Genomic DNA, 25405 nt, shown 5'->3' on the forward strand with positions numbered 1-25405 from the left:
CCCCCGGGGGGTTCCAGTAACCCCCCGGTACTCCGGGAAATGCCTGAACTAATCCGAAACCTTTCTAGTGTCCAAACATAACCTTCCAATATATCAATCTTCATGTCTTGACCATTTTGAGACTCCTCGTCATGTCCGTGATCACATCCGGGACTCCGAACAACCTTTGGTACATCAAATCACATAAACTCATAATACCAATCGTCATCGAATGTTAAGCGTGCGGACCCTACGGGTTCGAGAACTATGTAGACATGACCAAGACTTATCTCCGGTCAATAACCAATAGCGGAACCTGGATGCACATATTGGTTCCTACATATTCTACGAAGATCTTTACCGGTCAAACCACATAACAACATACGTTGTCCCCTTTGTCATTGGTATGTTACTTGCCCGAGATTTGATCGTCGGTATCATCATACCTAGTTCAGTCTCGTTACCGGCAAGTTTCTTTACTCATTCCGTAATGCAACATCCCGCAACTAACTCATTAGTCACATTGATTGCAAGGCTTATAGTGATGTGCATTACCGAGAGGGCTCAGAGATACCTCTCAGACAATCGGAGTGACAAATCCTAATCTCGATCTATGCTAACTCAACAAACACCATCAGAGACACCTGTAGAGCATCTTTATAATTACCTAGTTACATTGTGATGTTTGATAGCACACAAAGTGTTCCTCCGGTATTCAGGAGTTACATAATCTCATAGTCAATGGAACATGTATAAGTTACAAAGAAAGCAATAGAAATACACTAAACGTTCATGGTGCTAAGCTAATGGATGGGTCATGTCAATCACATCATTCTATAATGATGTGATCCCGTTCATCAAATGACGACCCATGTCTATGGCTAGGAAACTTATCCATCTTTGATTAACGAGCTAGTCAAGTAGAGGCATACTAGTGACACTCTGTTTGTCTATGTATCCACACATGTACTAAGTTTTTGGTTAATACAATTCTTGCATGAATAATAAACATTTATCATGATATAAGGAAATATAAATAACGACTTTATTATTGCCTCTAGGGCATATTTCCTTCAGTCTCCCACTTGCACTAGAGTCAATAATCTAGATTACATTGTAATGATTCTAACACCCACGGAGTCTTGGTGTTGATCATGTTTTGCTCGCGAGAGAGGCTTAGTCAACGGGTCTGCAACATTCAGATCCATATGTATCTTGCAAATCTCTATGCCTCCCTCCTTGACTTGATCGCGGATGGAATTGAAGCGTCTCTTGATGTGCTTGGTTCTCTTATGAAATCTGGATAGGATATGACTTAGAGTCATCCGGATCAGTGTCACAAAAGATTTGTCACAAAAGATTTTCATTGGACCCGATGCACTAGGTATGGCACCTAGATAGGATATGAACTCCTTCATTTGCTGCTTCTGAAGCAGCTATGTACTCTGCTTCGCACGTAGATCCCGCCATGACGCTTTGCTTAGAACTACACCAACTGATAGCTCCATCATTCAATAAAAATACGTATCCGGTTTGTGACTTAGAGTCATCCGGATCAGTGTCAAAGGTTGCATCGACCTAACTGTTTACGACGAGCTCTTTGTCACCTCCATAAATGAGAAACACATCCTTAGTCCTTTTCAGGTATTTCAGGATGTTGTTGACCGCTGTCCAGTGATCTACTCCTAGATTACTGATATGTCTCCAACGTATCTACTTTTCCAAATGCTTTTGCCCTTGTTTTGGACTCTAACTTGCATGATTTGAATGGAACTAACCCGGACTGACGTTGTTTTCAGCAGAATTTCCATGGTGTTATTTTTGTTCAGAAATAAAGTTCTCTGAATGACCTGAAAATCCACGGAGACACGTTTTGGAATTAATGAAAAATATTGGCGAAAGAATCAGCATCAGGGGGACCACACCCTGTCCACGAGGGTGCAGGGCGCGCCCCCCCTAGGGTGCGCCCCCTACCTTGTGGGCCCCCTGGGACTCCATCGACCTCAACGCCAACTCCATATATTCACTTTCGGGGAGGAAAAATCAGAGATAAGGATTCATCATGTTTTATGATATGGAGCCGCCGCCAAGCCCTAATCTTCCTCGGGAGGGATGATCTAGAATCCGTTCGGGGCTTCGAAGAGGGGAATCCGTCGCCATCATCATCATCATCAACCATCCTCCATCACCAATTTCATGATGCTCTCCACCATGCGTGAGTAATCCCACCGTAGGCTTGCTGGACGGTGATGGGTTGGATGAGATTTACCATGTAATCGAGTTAGTTTTGTTACGGTTTGATCCCTAGTATCCATTATGCTCTAAGATTGATGTTGCTATGACTTTGCTACGCTTAATTCTTGTCACTAGGGCCCGAGTGCCATGATTTCAGATCAGAACCTATTATGTTTTCATGAATATATGTGAATTCTTGATCCTATCTTGGAAGTCAATAGTCACCTGCTATGTGTTATGATCCGGCAACCCCGAAGTGACAATAATTGGGACCACTCCCGGTGATGACCGTAGTTTGAGGAGTTCATGTATTCACTAAGTATTAATGCTTTGGTCCGGTACTCTATTAAAAGGAGGCCTTTATATCCCTTAGTTTCCAATAGGACCCCGCTTCCATGGGAGGTTAGGACAAAAGATGTCATGCAAGTTCTTTTCCATAAGCACGTATGACTGTATTCGGAATACATGCCTACATTACATTGATGAACTGGAGCTAGTTCTGTGTCACCCTATGTTATAACTGTTCCATGAGGAATCACATCCGACATAATTGTCCATCATTGATCCATTGCCTATGAGATTTTCACATATTGATCTTTGCCTAGTTACTTTTCCGTTGCCACTGTTACAATTGCTACAAAAACTGCTACTGTTACTTTTGCCACCGTTACCGTTACTTCCATCCTACTTTGCTACTAAATACTTTACTGCAGATATAAGTCTTTCAGGTGTGGTTGAATTGACAACTCAAATGCTAATACTTGAGAATATTCTTTGGCTCCCCTTGTGTCGAATCAATAAATTTGGGTTGAATACTCTACCCTCGAAAACTGTTGCGATCCCCTATACTTGTGGGTTATCAAGACTATTTTCTGGCACCGTTGCCGGGGAGCATAGCTCTATTCTTTGAGTCACTTGGGATTTATATCTGTTGATCACTATGAGGAACTTGAAAGATGAAAGAACCAAGATTTTTCCATCAACTACGAGGGGAGGTAAGGAACTGCCATCTAGCTCTGCACTTGATTCACCTTCTGTTATGAGTAAATTTGCGACACCTACACTTTTTATTGATTCTGATATGTCGCATGTTATTGATGATGCCACTTCTGCTATGCATGATTCTTATGATGAAACTACTTCTATGCTTGATAATACTATGCCATTAGGTGAATTTCTTGATGAACAACTTGCTAGGGTTAGAGAGAATGAAATTATTGAAACAGATAATATTGATGAAAGTGATGATGAAGATTCTCCCCTAGATATGAATTGCCTGATGTTCCTGAGGGTTATGTTATGGATGAAGAAACTTCTAGAGACCTTTTTGCTTGCAAAGATAGATATGATCTTACGAAACTGTTAGCTAAGCTGAAAGAAAAGTCTTTGAATACTAGGATGAAATATGACCCTTCTTTTGCTACTTCATCTATCTGTATTTATGATAAGGATTATGATTTCCCTGTCGGTCCTGAGTTAATTACTTTGGTTGAATCTGATCCTTTTTATGGCTATGAATCTGAAACTGTTGTGGCACATCTTACTAAATTTAATGATATAGCCACCCTAGTCACTCATGAGGAAAAATTCGTTACTACTATATCCTTAAGTTATTTCCATTCTCATTAAAGGGTGATGCTAAAACATGGTTTAATTAACTTGCTCCTGGTTGTGTGCATAGTCCCCAGGATATGATTTATTACTTCTCTGCTAAATATTTCCCCGCTCATAAGAAACAAGCTGCCTTAAGGGAAATATATAATTTTGTGCAAATTGAAGAAGAGAGTCTCCCACAAGCTTGGGGGAGGCTTCTCTAATTACTTAATGCTTTTCCTAATCATCCTCTCAAGAAAAATGAAATACTTGATATCTTTTATAATGGACTAACCGATTCTTCCAGAGACCACCTGGATAGTTGTGCTAGTTGTGTTTTCAGGGAAAGAACTGTTGAGCAAGCTGAATTGCTATTAAATAATATATTGAGTAATGATAATGATTGGACATTTCCTGAACCAACTCCTAAGCCAACTCCGAAGAAAAGGGGTATTCTATTTCTCAGTCCTGAAGATATGCAAGAGGCAAAGAAATCTATGAAAGAAAAGGGTATTAAAGCTGAAGATGTTAAGAATTTACCACCTATTGAAGAAATACATGGTCTTAATAACCCGACACAGGTAGTAAAGGTAAATTCTCTCTATAGATTTGATGAAGGTGATATTCCTCGTAATAAGTCTGCTAGCCAATGCTTGGATGAGTTTGATAATTTTATTGTCAAACAAGAATACTTTAATGCTTATGTTGGTAGACAATTGAAACGTAATGCTTATATGGTTGAACACTTGAGTGATTGTATGTATAGAGTTAAAGGTGACCTTAAACTTATTAGTAAACATGCTTCTATGGTTACCACTCAGGTAGAACAAGTGCTTAAAGCTCAAGATGATTTGCTCAGTGAAATAAATAATAAGAAAAATGATAATGTTGTTAGAGTTATGACTAGAGGAGGTAGAATGACTCAGGAACCTTTGTATCATGAGGGCCACCCTAAGAGAGTTGAGCAAGATCCTCAGAGAACTAATGTTGATACACCTAGTCCTTCTAAGAAGAAGAAAAAGAAAAATGATAGGACTTTGCATGCTTCTAGTGAACCTGTTGTTGACACACCTGAGAATCCCAATGATATTTCTATTTCTGATGTTGAAATACAATCTGGTAATGAACATGAACCTAGTGATAATGTTAATGATGATGTTCATATTGATGCTCAACCTAGCAATAACAATGATGTAGAGGTTGAACCTGCCGTTGATCTTGATAACCCACAATCCAAGAATCAACACTATGATAAGAGGGACTTCATTTCTAGGAAGCACGGTTAAGAAAGAGAACCATGGGTTCAGAAACCCATGCCTTTTCCTCCTAAACCATCCAAGAAAAAGGATGATGAGGATTTTGAGCGCTTTGTTGAAATGATTAGACCTATATTTTTGCGTATGCATTTGACTGATATGCTTAAAATGAATCCTTATGCTAAGTATATGAAAGATATTGTTACAAATAAAAGAAAGATACCAGAAGCTGAAATTTCCACCATGCTTGCCAATTATACTTTTAAAGGTGGAATACCTAAGAAACTAGAAGATCCAGGAGTACCAACTATACCATGCTCCATTAAAAGAAACTATGTTAAAACTGATTTATGTGATCTTGGAGCCGGTGTTAGTGTTATGCCTCTCTCTTTATATCATAGACTTGATTTGAATAAGTTGACGCCTACTGAAATATCTTTGCAAATGGCCAATAAATCAACTGCTATACCTGTCGGTATTTATCAGGATGTGCCTGTTGTGGTTGCAAACGTTACTATTTTAATGGACTTTGTTATTCTCGATATTCCCGAGGACGATAGTATATCTATTATCCTTGGTAGACCCTTTTTGAATACTGCAGGGGCTGTTATTGATTGCAACAAAGGCAATGTCACTTTTCATGTTAATGGTAATGTGTTGGGGAACGTAGTAATTTCAAAAAAATCCAACGCACATGCAAGATCATCGTGATGCATAGCAACGAGAGGGGAGAGTGTGTCCAGGTTGTTGGAAATATGCCCTAGAGGCAATAATAAAAGTATTATTATTATATTTCTTTGTTCATGATAATTGTCTTTATTCATGCTATAACTGTATTATCCGGAAATCGTAATACAAGTGTGAATACATAGACCATAATATGTCCCTAGTAAGCCTCTAGTTGACTAGCTCGTTGATCAACAGATAGTCATGGTTTCCTGGCTATGGACATTGGATGTCATTGATAAGGGGATCACATCATTAGGAGAATGATGTGATGGACAAGACCTAATCCTAAGCATAGCACAAGATCGTGTAGTTCGTTTGCTAGAGCTTTTCCAATGTCAAGTATCTTTTCCTTTGACCATGAGATCGTGTAACTCCCGGATACCGTAAGAGTGCTTTGGGTGTATCAAACGTCACAACGTAACTGGGTGACTATAAAGGTGCACTACAGGTATTTCCGAAAGTGTCTGTTGGGTTGACACGGATCGAGACTGGGATTTGTCACTCCATATAACGGAGAGGTATCACTGGGCCGACTCGGTAATGCATCATCATAATGAGATCAAAGTGACCAAGTGTCTGGTCACGGGATCATGCATTACGGTACGAGTAAAGTGACTTGCCAGTAACGAGATTGAACAAGGTATTGGGATACCGACAATCGAATCTCGGGCAAGTAACATACCGATTGACAAAGGGAATTGCATACGGGGTTGCTTAAATCCTCGACATCGTGGTTCATCCGATGAGATCATCGTGGAGTATGTGGGAGCCAACATGGGTATCCAGATCCCGTTGTTGGTTATTGACCGGAGAGTCGTCTCGGTCATGTCTGCATATCTCCCGAACCCGTAGGGTCTACACACTTAAGGTTCGGTGACGCTAGGGTTGTAGGGATATGTATATGCAGTAACCCGAATGTTGTTCGGAGTCCCGGATGAGATCCCGGACGTCACGAGGAGTTCCGGAATGGTCCGGAGGTAAAGATTTATATATGGGAAGTCCTGTTTCGGGCATCGGGACAAGTTTCGGGGTTATCGGTATTGTACCGGGACCACCGCAAGGGTCCCGGGGGCCCACCAGGTGGGGCCACCTATCCCGGGGGGCCACATGGGCTCTAGGGGGTGCGCCTTGGCCTACATGGGCCAAGGGCACCAGCCCCAAAGAGGCCCATGCGCCTAGGGTTACAAGGGGATAGAGTCCTAGGAGGGGAAGGCACCTCCTAGGTGCCTTGGGGGGGAGGGAAACCCCCCTTGGCCGCCGCCCCACCCTAGGAGATTGGATCTCCTAGGGCCGGCGCCCCCCCCTTGGCCCTCCTATATATAGTGAGGGAAGGAGGGCTTTTCTCCCACGCCTTTGGTTGCCTCCTTCTCCCTCTCCAACACTTCCTCCTCCTCCATAGCGCTTGGCGAAGCCCTGACGGAGTACTGCAGCTCCATCATCACCACGCCGTCGTGCTGCTGCTGGTGCCATCTCCCTCAACCTCTCCTCTCCCCTTGCTGGATCAAGAAGGAGGAGACGTGGCTGTTCTGTACGTGTGTTGAACGCGGAGGCATCGTCCGTTCGGTGCTAAGATCTTCGGTGATTCGAATCACGTCGAGTACGACTACCTCATCCCCGTTCTTTGAAAGCTTCCGCTTGCGATCTGCAAGGTACGTAGATGCATCTAATCACTCGTTGCTAGATGAACTCCTAGATGGATCTTGGTGAAACCGTAGGAAATTTTTTGTTTTCTGCTACGTTCCCCAACAGTGGCATCATGAGCTAGGTCTATGCGTAGTTCTTCTTGCGCGAGTAGAACACAATTTGTTGTGGGCGTAGATGTTGTCAACTTTCTTGCCGCTACTAGTCTTATCTTGCTTCAACGGTATTGTGGGATGAAGCGGCCCGGACCAACCTTACACGTATGCTTACGTGAGACCGGTTCCACCGACTAACATGCACAAGTTGCATAAGGTGGCTGGCGGGTGTCTGTCTCTCCTACTTTAGTTGGAGCAGATTCGATGAACAGGGTCCTTATGAAGGGTAAATAGAAGTTGACAAATCACGTTGTGGCTTTCACGTAGGTAAGAAAAAGTTCTTGTTAGAACCCTACTTCAGCCACGTAAAACCTGCAACAACAATTAGAGGACGTCTAACTTGTTTTTGCAGCAAGTGCTTTGTGATATGATATGGCCAAAGTTGTGATGAATGATGAATGATCTATATGTGATGTATGAGATGTTCATGCTATTGTACAAGAAATCACAACTTACATGTCGATGAGTATGACGGTGACAGGATGATCATGGAGCCCCAAGATGGAGATCAAAGGAGCTATGTGATATTGGCCATATCATGTCACTATTATTATTTGATTGCATGTGATGTTTATCATGTTCTGCATCTTGTTTACTTAGAACGACGGTAGTAAATAAGATGATCCCTTACAACAATTTCAAGAAGTGTTCTCCCCTAACTGTGCACCGTTGCTACAGTTCGTCGTTTCGAAGCACCACGTGTTAATCGGGTGTGATAGATCCTTACGTTCACATACAACGGGTGTAAGACAGTTTTACACATGCAAAAACACTTAGGGTTAACTTGACGAGCCTAGCATGTACAGACATGGCCTCGGAACACAGAGACCGAAAGGTCGAACACGAGTCGTATGGAAGATACGATCAACATGAAGATGTTCACCGGCGATGACTAGTCCGTCTCACGTGTTAATCGGACACGGCCTAGTCGACTCGGATCGTGTAACACTTAGATGACTAGAGGGATGTCTAATCTGAGTGGGAGTTCATTAATAATTTGATTAGATGGACTTAATTATCATGAACTTAGTCTAAAATCTTTACAATATGTCTTGTAGATCAAATAGCCAACGTTGTATTCAATTTCAACGCGTTCCTAGAGAAAACCAAGCTGAAAGATGATGGCAGCAACTATACGGACTGGGTCCGGAACCTGAGGATCATCCTCATAGCTGCCAAGAAAGATTATGTCCTACAAGCACCGCTAGGTGATCCACCCGTCCCACAGAACCAAGACGCTATGAACGCTTGGCAGACACGTACTGATGACTACTCCCTCGTTCAGTGCGGCATGCTTTACAGCTTAGAGCCGGGGCTCCAAAAGCGTTTTGAGAGACATGGAGCATATGAGATGTTCGAAGAGCTAAAAATGGTTTTTCAAGCTCATGCCCGGATCGAGAGATATGAAGTCTCCGACAAATTCTTCAGCTGTAAGATGGAGGAAAATAGTTCTGTCAGTGAGCACATACTCACTATGTCTGGGTTACATAACCGCTTGACTCAGCTGGGAGTTAATCTCCTGGATGACGCGGACATTGACAGAATCCTCCAGTCGCTTCCACCAAGCTACAAGAGCTTTGTGATGAACTTCAATATGCAGGGGATGGTAAAGACCATTCCTGAAGTATTTGCTATGCTGAAATCAGCAGAGGTAGAAGTCAAGAAGGAACATCAAGTGTTGATGATGAATAAAACCACTAAGTTCAAGAAGGGCAAGGGTAAAAAGAACTTCAAGAAGGACGGCAAGGAAGTTGCTGCGCCCGGCAAGCAAGCTGTCGGGAAGAAGTCAAAGAATGGACCCAAGCCTGAGACAGAGTGCTTTTATTGCAAAGGGAAGGGTCACTGGAAGCGGAACTGCCCCAAATACTTAGCGGACAAGAAGGCCGGTAACACCAAAGGTATATTTGATATACATGTAATTGATGTGTACCTTACCAGTGCTCGTAGTAACTCCTGGGTATTTGATACCAGTGCCGTTGCTCATATTTGTAACTCACAGCAGGAGCTGCGGAATAAACGGAGACTGGCGAAGGACGAGGTGACGATGCGCGTCGGGAATGGTTCCAAGGTCGATGTGATCGCCGTCGGCACGCTACCTCTACATTTACCTACGGGATTAGTTATAAACCTCAATAATTGTTATTTAGTGCCATGTTTGAGCATGAACATTGTATCAGGATCTCGTTTAATACGAGATGGCTACTCATTTAAATCCGAGAATAATGGTTGTTCTATTTATATGAGAGATATGTTTTATGGTCATGCTCCGATAGTCAATGGTTTATTCTTAATGAATCTCGAGCGTATTACTACACATATTCATAGTGTGAGTACCAAAAGATGTAAGGTTGATAATGATAGTCCCACATACTTGTGGCACTGCCGCCTTGGTCACATAGGTGTCAAACGCATGAAGAAGCTCCATGCAGATGGACTTTTAGAGTCTCTTGATTATGAATCATTTGACACGTGCGAACCATGCCTCATGGGAAAAATGACCAAGACTCCGTTCTCAGGAACAATGGAGCGAGCAACCAACTTATTGGAAATCATACATACTGATGTGTGCGGTCCAATGAGTGTTGAGGCTCGCGGTGGCTATCGTTATGTTCTCACCCTCACTGATGACTTGAGTAGATATGGGTATGTCTACTTAATGAAACACAAGTCTGAAACCTTTGAAAAGTTCAAGGAATTTCAGAGTGAGGTTGAGAATCAATGTGACAGGAAAATCAAGTTTCTACGATCAGATCGTGGAGGAGAATACTTGAGTCACGAATTTGGCACACACTTAAGAAAATGTGGAATAGTTTCACAACTCATGCCGCCTGGAACACCTCAGCGTAATGGTGTGTACGAACGTCGTAATCGCACTCTATTAGATATGGTACGATCTATGATGTCTCTTACCGATTTACCGCTATCTTTTTGGGGCTATGCTTTAGAGACTGCCGCATTCACTTTAAATAGGGCTCCGTCGAAATCCGTTGAGACGACACCGTATGAATTATGGTTTGGGAAGAAACCTAAGCTGTCGTTTCTAAAAGTTTGGGGATGCGATGCTTATGTCAAGAAACTTCAACCTGAAAAGCTCGAACCCAAGTCGGAAAAATGCGTCTTCATAGGATACCCTAAAGAAACTGCTGGGTATACCTTCTACCTCTGATCCGAAGGCAAGATCTTTATTGCCAGGAATGGATCCTTTCTAGAGAAAGAGTTTCTCTCGAAAGAAGTAAGTGGGAGGAAAGTAGAACTTGATGAAGTATTGCCTCTTGAACCGGTAAATGGCGCAACTCAAGAAAATGTTCCTGAGGTGCCTGCACCGACTAGAGAGGAAGTTATTCATGATGATCAAGATACTTCTGATCAAGCTCCTACTGAAATTCGAAGGTCCACAAGAACACGTTCCGCACCAGAGTGGTACGGCAACCCTGTCTTGGAAATTGTGTTGTTAGACAACGGTGAACCTTCGAACTATGAAGAAGCGATGGCGGGACCGGATTCCGACAAATGGCTAGAAGCCATGAAATCCGAGATAGGATCCATGTATGAAAACGAAGTATGGACTTTGACTAACTTGCCCGTTGAACGGCGAGCCATGGAAAATAAATGGATCTTTAAGAAGAAGACAGACGCGGATGGTAATGTGACCATCCATAAAGCTCGGCTTGTCGCTAAGGGTTATCGACAAGTTCAAGGGGTTGACTACGATGAGACTTTCTCACCGGTAGCGAAGCTAAAGTCCGTCCGAATCATGTTAGCAATTGCCGCATTCTACGATTATGAAATATGGCAAATGGACGTCAAAACGGCATTCCTTAATGGTTTCCTTAAGGAAGAATTGTATATGATGCAGCCGGAAGGTTTTGTCGATCCTAAGAATGCTGACAAGGTGTGCAAGCTCCAACGCTCGATTTATGGGCTGGTGCAAGCATCTCGGAGTTGGAACATTTGCTTTGATGAGATGATCAAAGCGTTTGGGTTTACGCAGACTTATGGAGAAGCCTGCGTTTACAAGAAAGTGAGTGGGAGCTCTGTAGCATTCCTCATACTATATGTAGATGACATACTTTTGATGGGAAATGATATAGAACTCTTGGACAGCATCAAGGCCTACTTGAATAAGAGTTTTTCAATGAAGGACCTTGGAGAAGCTGCTTATATATTAGGCATCAAGATCTATAGGGATAGATCGAGACGCCTCATAGGTCTTTCACAAAGCACGTACCTTGATAAGATTTTGAAGAAGTTCAAAATGGATCAGTCCAAGAAAGGGTTCTTGCCTGTTTTGCAAGGTATGAAATTGAGCTCGGCTCAATGCCCGACCACGGCAGAAGATAAAGAAGAGATGAGTGTCATCCCCTATGCCTCAGCCATAGGTTCTATTATGTATGCCATGCTGTGTACCAGACCTGATGTAAACCTTGCCCTAAGTTTGGTAGGAAGGTACCAAAGTAATCCCGGCAAGGAACACTGGACAGCGGTCAAGAATATCCTGAAGTACCTGAAAAGGACTAAGGAAATGTTTCTCGTTTATGGAGGTGATGAAGAGCTCGTCGTAAAGGGTTACGTCGACGCTAGCTTCGACACAGATCTGGATGACTCTAAGTCACAAACCGGATACGTGTATATGTTGAATGGAGGAGCAGTGAGCTGGTGCAGCTGCAAGCAGAGCGTCGTGGCGGGATCTACATGTGAAGCGGAGTACATGGCAGCCTCGGAGACAGCACATGAAGCAATATGGGTGAAGGAGTTCATCACCGACCTAGGAGTCATACCCAATGCGTCGGGGCCAATCAAACTCTTTTGTGACAACACTGGGGCTATTGCACTTGCCAAGGAGCCCAGGTTTCACAAGAAGACAAGGCACCTCAAGCGTCGCTTCAACTCCATTCGTGAAAATGTTCAAGATGGAGACATAGAGATTTGTAAAGTACATACGGACCTGAACATAGCAGATCCGTTGACTAAACCTCTCCCTAGGGCAAAACATGATCAACACTAGAATTCCATGGGTGTTCGATTCATCACAATGTAACTAGATTATTGACTCTAGTGCAAGTGGGAGACTCTGTTGGAAATATGCCCTAGAGGCAATAATAAAAGTATTATTATTATATTTCTTTGTTCATGATAATTGTCTTTATTCATGCTATAACTGTATTATCCGGAAATCGTAATACACGTGTGAATACATAGACCATAATATGTCCCTAGTAAGCCTCTAGTTGACTAGCTCGTTGATCAACAGATAGTCATGGTTTCCTGGCTATGAACATTGGATGTCATTGATAACGGGATCACATCATTAGGAGAATGATGTGATGGACAAGACCCAATCCTAAGCATAGCACAAGATCGTGTAGTTCGTTTGCTAGAGCTTTTCCAATGTCAAGTATCTTTTCCTTTGACCATGAGATCGTGTAACTCCCGGATACCGTAGGAGTGCTTTGGGTGTACCAAACGTCACAACGTAACTGGGTGACTATAAAGGTGCACTACAGGTATCTCCGAAAGTGTCTGTTGGGTTGACACGGATCGAGACTGGGATTTGTCACTCCATATGACGGAGAGGTATCACTGGGCCCACTCGGTAATGCATCATCATAATGAGCTCAAAGTGACCAAGTGTCTGGTCACGGGATCATGCATTACGGTACGAGTAAAGTGACTTGCCGGTAACGAGATTGAACAAGGTATTGGGATACCGACGATCGAATCTCGGGCAAGTAACATACCGATTGACAAAGGGAATTGCATACGGGGTTGCTTAAATCCTCGACATCGTGGTTCATCCGATGAGATCATCATGGAGTATGTGGGAGCCAACATGGGTATCCAGATCCCGCTGTTGGTTATTGACCGGAGAGTCGTCTCGGTCATGTCTGCATATCTCCCGAACCCGTAGGGTCTACACACTTAAGGTTCGGTGACGCTAGGGTTGTAGGGATATGTATATGCAGTAACCCGAATGTTGTTCGGAGTCCCGGATGAGATCCCGGACGTCACGAGGAGTTCCGGAATGGTCCGGAGGTAAAGATTTATATATGGGAAGTCCTGTTTCGGGCATCGGGACAAGTTTCGGGGTTATCGGTATTGTACCGGGACCACCGGAAGGGTCCCGGGGGCCCACCAGGTGGGGCCACCTGTCCCGGGGGGCCACATGGGCTCTAGGGGGTGCGCCTTGGCCTAGATGGGCCAAGGGCACCAGCCCCATAGAGGCCCATGCGCCTAGGGTTACAAGGGGATAGAGTCCTAGGAGGGGAAGGCACCTCCTAGGTGCCTTGGGGGGAGGGAAACCCCCCTTGGCCGCCGCCCCACCCTAGGAGATTGGATCTCCTAGGGCCGGCGCCCCCCCTTGGCCCTCCTATATATAGTGAGGGAAGGAGGGCTTTTCTCCCACGCCTTTGGTTGCCTCCTTCTCCCTCTCCAACACTTCCTCCTCCTCCATAGCGCTTGGCGAAGCCCTGGCGGAGTACTGCAGCCAGCTCCATCATCACCACGCCGTCGTGCTGCTGCTGGTGCTATCTTCCTCAACCTCTCCTCTCCCCTTTCTGGATCAAGAAGGAGGAGACGTGGCTGTTCTGTACGTGTGTTGAACGCGGAGGCATCGTCCGTTCGGTGCTAAGATCTTCGGTGATTCGAATCACGTCGAGTACGACTACCTCATCCCCGTTCTTTGAACGCTTCCGCTTGCGATCTACAAGGTACGTAGATGCATCTAATCACTCGTTGCTAGATGAACTCCTAGATGGATCTTGGTGAAACCATAGGAATTTTTTTGTTTTCTGCTACGTTCCCCAACACAGGTACCCTCGTAGACCGAAAGCGGAAGCGTTAGCACAACGCGGTTGATGTAGTCGTACGTCTTCACGATCCGACCGATCAAGTACCGAACGCATGGCACCTCTGAGTTTTGCACACACAACTCGATGACGTCCCTCGAACTCCGATCCAGCCGAGCTTTGAGGGAGAGTTCCATCAGCACGACGGCGTGGTGACGATGTTGATGTTCTACCATCGCAGGGCTTCATGTAAGCACCGCTACAATATTATCGAGGTGGACTATGGTGGAGAGGGGCACCGCACACGGCTAAAAGATCCAAGAGATCAATTGTTGTGTCTATGGGGTTCCCCTCTCCTTCATATATAAAGGAGGGCAGGAGAGGGCCGGCCAAGGGGAGGAGGCGCGCCCAAGGGGGGAGTCCTACTCCCATCGGGAGTAGGACTCCTCCTTTTCCTATTTGGAGAGGGAGAGGGAAGGAAGAGGAAGGAGGGATGAATGAAAGGGGGGGGCCCTCCCAATTCGGATTGGGCTTGGGGGGGCTCCCATGCTCCTTTCCCCTCCTTTCCACTAAAGCCCATTAAGGCCCATATACCTCCCGGCGGGTTCCGATAACCTCCTAGTGCTCCGGTATTATCCCGATCTCACCCGGAATCATTCCGGTATCCAAATATAGTCGTCCAATATATCGATCTTTACGTATCGAACATTTCGAGACTCCTTGTCATGTCCATGATCACATCCAGGACCCCGAACTACCTTCGGTACATCAAAAACCATAAACTCATAATATAACCGTCATCGAACTTTAAGCGTGCGGACCCTACGAGTTTGAGAACTATGTAGACATGACCGAGACACGTCTCTGGTCAATAACCAATAGCGGAACATGGATGCTCATATTGGCTCCTAGATATTCCACGAAGATCTTTATCGGTCAAACCGCACAACAACATACGTTGTTCCCTTTGACATAGGTATGTTACTTGTCCGAGATAAGATTGTCGGTATCTCAATACCTAGTTCAATCTCGTTACCGGCAAGTCTCTTTACTCGTTCCGGAACATCTTTCATTTTCTCTCTATCTTCTACAGTGGTCGGGCATTGAGTCTTACTCATCTTCACACCTTGTAACACAGGCAAGAACCCTTTCTTTGCTTGATCCATTTTGAACTTCTTAAAAACTTTTTCAAGGTATGTGCTTTGTGAAAGTCCAATTAAGCGTCTCGATCTATCTCTATAGATCTTGATGCCCAATATATAAGCAGCTTCACCGAGGTCTTTCATTGAAAAACTCTTATTCAAATATCCTTTTTATGCTATCCAGAAATTCTATATCAATTCCAACCAATAATATGTCATCCACATATAATTTTAGAAATGCTATAGAGCTCCCACTCACTTTCTTGTAAATACAGTCTTCTCCAAAAGTCTGTATAAAACCATATGCTTTGATCACACTATCAAAACGTTTATTCCAACTCTGAGAGGCTTGCACCAGTCCATAAATGGATCGCTGGAGCTTGCACACTTTGTTAGTACCCTTTGGATCGATAAAACCTTCAGGTTGTATCATATACAACTCTTCTTCCAGAAATCCATTCAGGAATGCAGTCTTTACATCCATTTGCCAAATTTCATAATCATAAAATGTGGCAATAGCTAACATGATTCGAACGGACTTAAGAATCGCTACGGGTGAGAAGCTCTCATCATAGTCAACTCCTTGAACTTGTCGAAAACCTTTCACAACAAGTCGTGCTTTGTAGACAGTAACATTACCATCAGCGTCTGTCTTCTTGAAGATCCATTTATTCTCGATGGCTTGCCGATCATCGGGCAAGTCAACCAAAGTCCACACTTTGTTCTCATACATGGATCCCATCTCAGATTTCATGGCCCCAAGCCATTTTGCGGAATCTGGGCTCATGATCGCTTCCTAATAGTTCGTAGGTTCGTTATGGTCTAGTAACATAACCTCCAGAACAGGATTACTGTGCCACTCTGGTGCGGATCTTACTCTGGTTAACCTACGAGGTTCGGTAGTAACTTGATCTGAAGTTTCATGATCATCATCATTAGCTTCCTCACAAATTAGTGTGGATGTCACATGAACCGGTTTCTATGATGAACTACTTTCCAATAAGGGAGCAGGTACAGTTACCTCATCAAGTTCTACTTTCCTCCCACTCACTTCTTTCGAGAGAAACTTCTTCTCTAGAAAGGATCCATTCTTAGCAACGAATGTATTGCCCTCGGATCTGTGATAGAAGGTGTACCCAACTGTTTCTTTTGGGTATCCTATGAAGACACATTTCTCTGATTTGGGTTCGAGCTTATCAGGTTGAAGTTTTTTCACATAAGCGTCGCAGCCCCAAACTTTAAGAAACGACAACTTTGGTTTCTTGCCAAACCATAGTTCATAAGGTGTCATCTCAACGGATTTTGATGGTGCCCTATTTCACGTGAATACTGCCGTCTCTAAAGCATAACCCCAAAATGATAGCGGTAAATCAGTAAGAGACATCAAACATCGCACCATATCTAGTAAAGTATGATTATGACGTTTAGACACACCATTATGCTATGGTGTTCTGGGTGGCGTGAGTTGCGAAACTATTACGCATTGTTTCAAATGTAGACCAAACTCGTAACTCAAATATTCTCCTCCACGATCAGATCGTAGAAACTTTATTTTCTTGTTATGATGATTTTCAACTTCACTTTGAAATTCTTTGAACTTTTCAAATGTTTCAGACTTATGTTTCATTAAGTAGATATACCCATATCTTCTTAAATCATCTGTGAAGGTGAGAAAATAACGATACCCGCCGCAAGCCTCAACATTCATTGGACCACATACATCAGTATGTATGATCTCCAACAAATTAGTTGCTCGCTCCATCGTTCTGGAGAATGGCGTTTTAGTCATCTTGCCCATGAGGCATGCTTTGCAAGTACCAAGTGATTCATAATCAAGTGATTCCAAAAGTCCATCAGTATGGAGTTTCTTCATGCGCTTTATACCAATATGACCCAAACGGTAGTGCCACAAATAAGTTACACTATCATTATCAACTCTGCATCTTTTGGCTTCAATATTATGAATATGTGTATCACTACTATCAAGATTCATCAAAAATAGACCACTCTTTAAGGGTGCATGACCATAAAAGATATTACTCATATAAATAGAACAACCATTATTCTCAGATTTAAATGAATAACCATCTCGCATTAAACAAGATCCAGATATAATGTTCATGCTCAACGCTGGCACCAAATAACAATTATTTAGGTCTAAAACTAATTCCGAAGGTAGATGTAGAGGTAGCGTGCCGACGGCGATCACATCAACTTTGGAACCATTTCCCACGCACATCGTCACCTCGTCCTTAGCCAGTGTTCGCTTAATCTGTAGCCCCTGTTTTGAGTTGCAAATATTAGCAACAGAACCAGTATCAAATACCCAGGTGCTACTGCGAGCTCTGGTAAGGTACACATCAATAACATGTATATCACATATACCTTTGTTCACCTTGCCATCCTTCTTATCCGCCAAATACTTGGGGCAGTTCCGCTTCCAGTGACCAGTCTATTTGCAGTAGAAGCACTCAGTCTCAGGCTTAGGTCCAGACTTGGGTTTCTTCTCCTGAGCCGCAACTTGTTTGCTGTTCTTCTTGAAGTTCCCCTTCTTTTTCCCTTTGCCCTTTTTCTTGAAACTGGTGGTCTTATTGACCATCAACACTTGATGCTCCTTTTTGATTTCTACCTCCGCAGCCTTTAGCATTGCGAAGAGCCCGGGAATTGTCCTATTCATCCCTTGCATATTATAGTTCATCACGAAGCTTTTGTAGCTTGGTGGAAGTGATTGAAGAACTCTGTCAGTGACACTATCAACAGGAAGATTAACTCCCAGTTGAGTCAAGTGATTATGATACCCAGACATTTTGAGTATATGCTCACTGACAGAACTATTCTCCTCCATCTTGCAGCTATAGAACTTATTGGAGACTTCATATCTCTCAATCCGGGCATGTAATTGAAATGTTAACTTCAACTCCTGGAACATCTCATATGCTCCATGACGTTCAAAGCATCGTTGAAGTCCCGGTTCTAAGTCGTAAAGCATGGCACACTGAACTATCGAGTAGTCATCAGCTTTGCTCTGCCAGATGTTCATAACATCTGGTGTTGCTCCTGCATCAGGTTTGTCACTCAGCGGTGCTTCCAAGACGTAATTCTTCTGTGCAGCAATGAGGATAATCCTCAAGTTACGGACCCAGTCCGTGTAATTGCTACCATCATCTTTCAACTTTGCTTTCTCAAGGAACGCATTAAAATTCAACGGAGCAACAACACGAGCCATCTATCTACAACAAACATGGACATGCAAAATACTATCAGGTACTAAGTTCATGATAAATTTAAGTTCAATTAATCATATTACTTAAGAACTCCCACTTAGATAGACATCTCTCTAATCATCTAAGTGATCACGTGATCCAAATCAACTAAACCATAACCGATCATCACGTGAAATGCAGTAGTTTTCAATGGTGAACATCATTATGTTGATCATATCTACTATATGATTCACGCTCGACCTTTCGGTCTTAGTGTTCCAAGGCCATATCTGCATATGCTAGGCTCGTCAAGTTTAACATGAGTATTCTACATGTGCAAAACTGGCTTGCACCCGTTGTAGATGGACGTAGAGCTTATCACACCCGTACATCACGTGGTGTCTGGGCATGACGAACTTTGGCAACGGTGCATACTCAGGGAGAACACTTTTATCTTGAAATTTAGTGAGAGATCATCTTATAATGCTACCGTCAATCAAAGCAAAATAAGATGCATAAAAGATAAACATCACATGCAATCAATATAAGTGATATGATATGGTCATCATCATCTTGTGCTTGTGATCTCCATCTCCAAAGCACCGTCATGATCACCATCGTCACTGGCGCGACACCTTGATCTCCATCGTAGCATCATTGTCATCTCTCCAACTATTGCTTCTACGACTATCGCTGCCGCTTAGTGATAAAGTAAAGCAATTATAGGGCGATTGCATTGCATACAATAAAGCGACAACCATATGGCTCCTGCCAGTTGCCGATAACTCGGTTACAAAACATGATCATCTCATACAATAAAATATAGCATCATGTATTGACCATATCACATCACAACATGCCCTGCAAAAACAAGTTAGACGTCCTCTACTTTGTTGTTGCAAGTTTTACATGGCTGCTACGGCATGAGCAAGAACCGTTCTTACCTACGCATCAAAACCACAACGATAGTTCGTCAAGTTAGTGCTGTTTTAATTAACCTTCTCAAGGACCGGGCGTAGCCACACTCGATTCAACTAAAGTTGTAGAAACTGACACCTGCCAGCCACCTGTGTGCAAAGCACGTCGGTAGAACCAGTCTCGCGTAAGCGTACGCGTAATGTCGGTCCGGGCCGCTTCATCCAACAATACCGCCAAACCAAAGTATGACATGCTGGTAAGCAGTATGACTTGTATCGCCCACAACTCACTTGTGTTCCACTCATGCATATCTCTACCTAATATTAAAGGAAGGATTGTTTCTTCACTTTTTTTGGTCAAAGTATTTTTTACGTCCTTTGGTACGTCGAGCTCAGCCATCGAATGACCGTTCTATCCAGCAGCGATGCGATCGAACCAATTTTTACTAGAGCACACGCAAATGGGCCGGCCCAAACACACGCAAACGGGCCGGCCCAAACACACACAAACAGGCCGGCCCAAACACACGGAAACCAGCTGGCCCAATTCACAGAATTGGAACGAAATACAAAAAGTAAAATAGCAACTGCAGGAATCGAAGTCCCGACCTCACACTGGAAAGTACCTAGGCAAACCAGATGAGCTAGCTATAGACCATGACTAAAGAGCAGCACTAAGTTTAAGGTTTAATGGCAACGGCAGATCTATAATTCAATATTTCTTTGAAGAAAATGTGAACAAAATTTATTCAGAAATTCGAACAAATATGTAAAGTCATGATTTTTTAAATGATAATAATACCATGAACAGTCTTTAAAAAGTGAACAAAATTTGAAAAAGTAAATTTTTTCTAAAATGTGAACATTTTTTGTGAAATTGAAATAAAATAAAATTCCAAACAATTGTTTGGAACTGCGAACAATTAAAAAAAATTAAAATACACACTGAAAAATTTCTTAGTATACGACGAACAATATTCAAATGAACATTGAATATTTTTGTAATATATGATATACTTTTTTCAAATGCATGCTGAACAAAATTTCTATACAAGATGAACATTTTTTAATACGGAATTGACATTTTTGTTCAATACGGTTAACTTTTTTGAAATGTGAACAATTTTTGAAAGGATGAACCATTTTTTTAATTTTGAACACCTTTTGGCACTTTGAACTTATTTTGAACATGATTTTTTAAAATGTGAACAAATTTTGAAATCATGAACCAAAGTTTGAATATCAAACAATTTTTCAAAATTTATTCCTTTTTATAATTCTGAACATTTTTTGAAAATTATTAATTGATGAAAAAAAATTCCTACGCACACGCAAGATAGTGTATCCCCCGTTGCAACGCATAGGCATGTTTGCTAGTAACATCAACACATAAAACTAGGCTCTGATACCACTGTTGGGGAACATAGTAATTTCAAAAATATTCCTACGCACACGCAAGATCATGGTGATGCATAGCAATGAGAGGGGAAAGTGTGTCCACGTACCCTCGTAAACCAAAAGCGGAAGCGTTAGCACAACGCGGTTGATGTAGTCGTACGTCTTCACGATCCAACCGATCAAGTACCGAACGCACGACACCTCCGAGTTCTGCACACGTTCAACTCGATGACGTCCCTCGAACTCTGATCCAACCGAGCTTTGAGGGAGAGTTCCGTCAGCACGACAGCATGGTGACGATGTTGATGTTCTACCGTCGCAGGGCTTCGCCTAAGCACCGCTACAATATTATCGAGGTGGACTGTGGTGGAGAGGGGCACCGCACACGGCTAAAAGATCCAAGAGATCAATTGTTGTGTCTACGGGGTGCCCCTCTCCTTCGTATATAAAGGAGGGGAGGAGAGGGCCGGACAAGGGGAGGAGGCATGCCCAAGGGGGGAGTCCTACTCCCACCGGGAGTAGGACTCCTCCTTTTCCTATTTGGAGAGGGAGAGGGAAAGAAGAGGAAGGAGGGAGGAAGGAAAAGGGGGGCCGGCCCCCCTCCCAATTCAGATTGGGCTTGGGGGGGGGGCGCCCCCCTCCCTTGCTCTTTTCCCCTCCTTTCCACTAAAGCCCATTAAGGCCCTTATACCTCCCCGGGGGTTCCGATAACCTCCCGGTGCTCCAGTATTATCCCGATCTCACCCGGAACCATCCCGGTATCCAAATATAGTCGTCCAATATATCGATCTTTATGTCTCAAACATTTCGAGACTCCTCGTCATGTTCATGATCACATCCGAGACTCCGAACTACCTTCGGTACATAAAAAACCATAAACTCATAATATAACCGTCATCAAACTTTAAGCGTGTGGACACTACGGGTTCGAGAACTATGTAGACATGACTGAGACACGTCTCCAGTCAATAACCAATAGCGGAACCTGGATGCTCATATTGGCTCCTACATATTACGAAGATCTTTATTGGTCAAACCACATAACAACATACGTTGTTCCCTTTGTCATCGGTATGTTACTGGCCCGAGATTCGATCGTCGGTATCTCAATACCTAGTTCAATCTCGTTACCGGCAAGTCTCTTTACTCGTTCCGTAACACATCATCCCGAAACTAACTCATTAGTTGCAATGCTTGCAAGGCTTAAGTGATGTGTATTACTGAGTGGGCCCAGAGATAGCTCTCCGACAATCGGAGTGACAAATCCTAATCTCGAAATATGCCAACCCAACAAGTACCTTCGGAGACACCTGTAGAGCACCTTTATAATCACCCAGTTACATTGTGATGTTTGGTAGCACACAAAGTGTTCCTCCGGTAAACGGGAGTTGCATAATCTCATAGTCATAGGAACATGTATAAGTCATGAAGAAAGCAATAGCAACAAACTAAACAATCAAGTGCTAAGCTAACGGAATGGGTCAAGTCAATCACATCATTCTCCTAATGATGTGATCCCGTTAATCAAATGACAACTCTTTGTCTATGGCTAGGAAACATAACCATCTTTGATCAATGAGCTAGTCAAGTAGAGGCATACTAGTGACACTCTGTTTATCTATGTATTCACACATGTACCATGTTTCCGGTTAATACAATTCTAGCATGAATAATAAACATTTATCATGATATAAGGAAATAAATAATAACTTCATTATTGCCTCTAGGGCATATTTCCTTCACAATGAGTATACGGAACACTTTCCGAGGAAACAACCTCAAGTCCACAGTATCAATTCTATTGGAAAAATTTCAATGATTACTATTGGAGATTTTGAATTCCCTCTTCCTACTGTCAAGAATAAATATGATATTCTTATTGTTGAGGACATGCATATCCCCGTTGAGGCAACCTAGTGTTATTCGAAAATTCTCCGGTTTCATGCGATTCGGAAAGAGTTTGTTAACAAGACTTGATCAATCTTGTTAGTGGATTCCTTTTGATGAGCACGAGATGGATGAAGTTAGAAAGCACAAATCTCTGTACCCTCCTTTTACTTTCTGTTATTTAGATTAAATAAAGTAAAAATAATATTTTCTGTTTGTTTTCTGAATTATCCTTGCAATAAAAATACCCCGAAAATAAAAGTTCTCCAAATGTCCTAAAAATGAAATATGATTTTTTTAGAATATTTAAGAATTTCTAGCATTGAGAACACACCAGGGGCCCACCATTTGGCCACGAGGGCATAGGGTGCGCCCCCTGCCTCGTGGGGCCCACGTGGACCCCCTCCACTTATTCCAGCACCCACTCACTTCGTCTTCCTCCAGAAAAATCCCCCCATAGCTCAAACCCATGCTCTAGCTCATCTTGCTGCCATTTTTGGTCTCTTTGCTCAAAGCTCCATTGACAAAACTGTTTGGGGAGATTGTTCTTCTGTATGTGACTCCTCCAGTGGTCCAATTAGTTTTTGTTCTAGTGCTTTATTTATTGCAAACTTTTGCTGCTAAGGTGACCCTGTTCTTGAGCTTGCATGTCAAATTTATTTGGTCCAAAGTAGTTTTAATGCATGATATAGCCTCTAGGCACTTGTGCGAGTAGTTGCTATCAATCTTGTTGAGTTTGGTTCATTTTTACTTTGAGTCACTAAAAAAATTTCAGTTTTTTTAGAAAAAGAAAATGATGAAGAGATTGTTGAGGGGCTCTTCGAGTTGAAGCTCGAAGGATAAGCAGAATGAGGAGAATAAAAGCCCAAATACAATCTTCCTCGCACTATGGAGGTTCGGCCGTGCGAATGGCCTTGTGACGCGTTCTTGAGAGCCGTCGGAATTTACGATGACTTCTATTACTTCACTGAGAATGTAGGCCTCACCGACTTCCTCCACGACGAGCGCGAATAGTATCTCCTACTCACTAATAATTTCATGCAAATTTTTTATTTCCATGCTAAGAAATCACCACCTTAGGTGGAGTTTCACTTATATGATGAGGTTAAGGAGATGTCACTCCATGATTTTTGTTGGGTCTACAACATACCCTTTGTGGGAAGCATCGAGGAACCACACCGTAGTGATGTGGACATATTTATTGATAAAATTGCTGTAGGAGAAACGAGGAAAGTTTCTGATGCAAGAATTACTAGTATACATTTTCCTGTTGTATGTTACTTTGCGATATTTTCTAGTAGATGCTTAATTGGTCGCGGGAACAGTGGAAATCTGAGTGCTCCTAATCTTGTCATTTTGCACCATGCTTTGTTTCGTGATACAACTTTCAGCCTAGGCGCTATTGTTGCTAAATGATTAAGTCTAAACCGTACAAAGAGCCCCATCTTCGAAGGCATCTTTGCTTCACGCCTTGCTGAACACTCTGAGATACCTATGTTGGGGAATGTAGTATTTCAAAAAAATTCATATGTTCATGCAAGATCTATCTAGGGATGCATAGCAACGAGAGGGGAGAGTATGTCTACGTACCCTCGTAGACCGAAAGAGGAAGCGTTAAGTAACGCGGTTGATGTAGTCGAATGTCTTCGCGATCCAACCGATCAAGAACGGAACACGCGGCACCTTCGTGATCTGCACACGTTCAGCTCGATGACGTCCCTCGTACTCTTGATCCAGTTGAGGCCGAGGGATAGTTTCGTCAGCATGACGGCGTGATCACGGTGATGATGAAGTTACCAACGCAGGGCTTCGCCTAAGCACTACAACAATATGACTGAGGTGGAAATCTGTGGAGGGGGGCAGCGCACACGGCTAAGACAACTATCAAATTGTGTGTCTATGGGGTGCCGCCCTCCCACGTATGTAAAGGAGTGGAGGAGGGGAGGGCCGGCCCTCTCTATGGTGCGCCCCAAGGGGGATTCCTACTCCTAGTAGGAGTAGGTTTCCCCCTTTCCCTAGTTGGAGTATGATACGTCTCCAACGTATCTATAATTTTTGATTGCTCCATGTTATGTTATCTACTGTTTTGGACATTATTGGGCTTTATTATCCACTTTTATATTATTTTTTGGACTAACCTATTAACCGGAGGCCCAGCCCAGAATTGCTGTTTTTTTGCCTATTTTAGGGTTTGGAAGAAAAGGAATATCAAACGGAGTCCAAACGGAATGAAACCTTCGGGAACATGATTTTCTCACCGAACATGATCCAGGAGACTTGGGCCCTACATCAAGAAACAAAGGAGGAGGCCACGAGGTAGGGGGGCACGCTTACCCCCCAGGCACGCCCTCCACCCTCGTGGGCCCCCTGTTGCTCCACCGACGTACTCCTTCCTCCTATATATACCTACATACCACCGAACGATCAGATACAGAGCCAAAACCCTAATTCCACCACCGCAACTTTTTGTATCCACGAGATCCCA

The sequence above is a fragment of the Triticum urartu genome, chromosome 2 (genome assembly GCF_003073215.2).
Source record: "Triticum urartu cultivar G1812 chromosome 2, Tu2.1, whole genome shotgun sequence".
Lineage (NCBI taxonomy): Eukaryota > Viridiplantae > Streptophyta > Magnoliopsida > Poales > Poaceae > Triticum > Triticum urartu.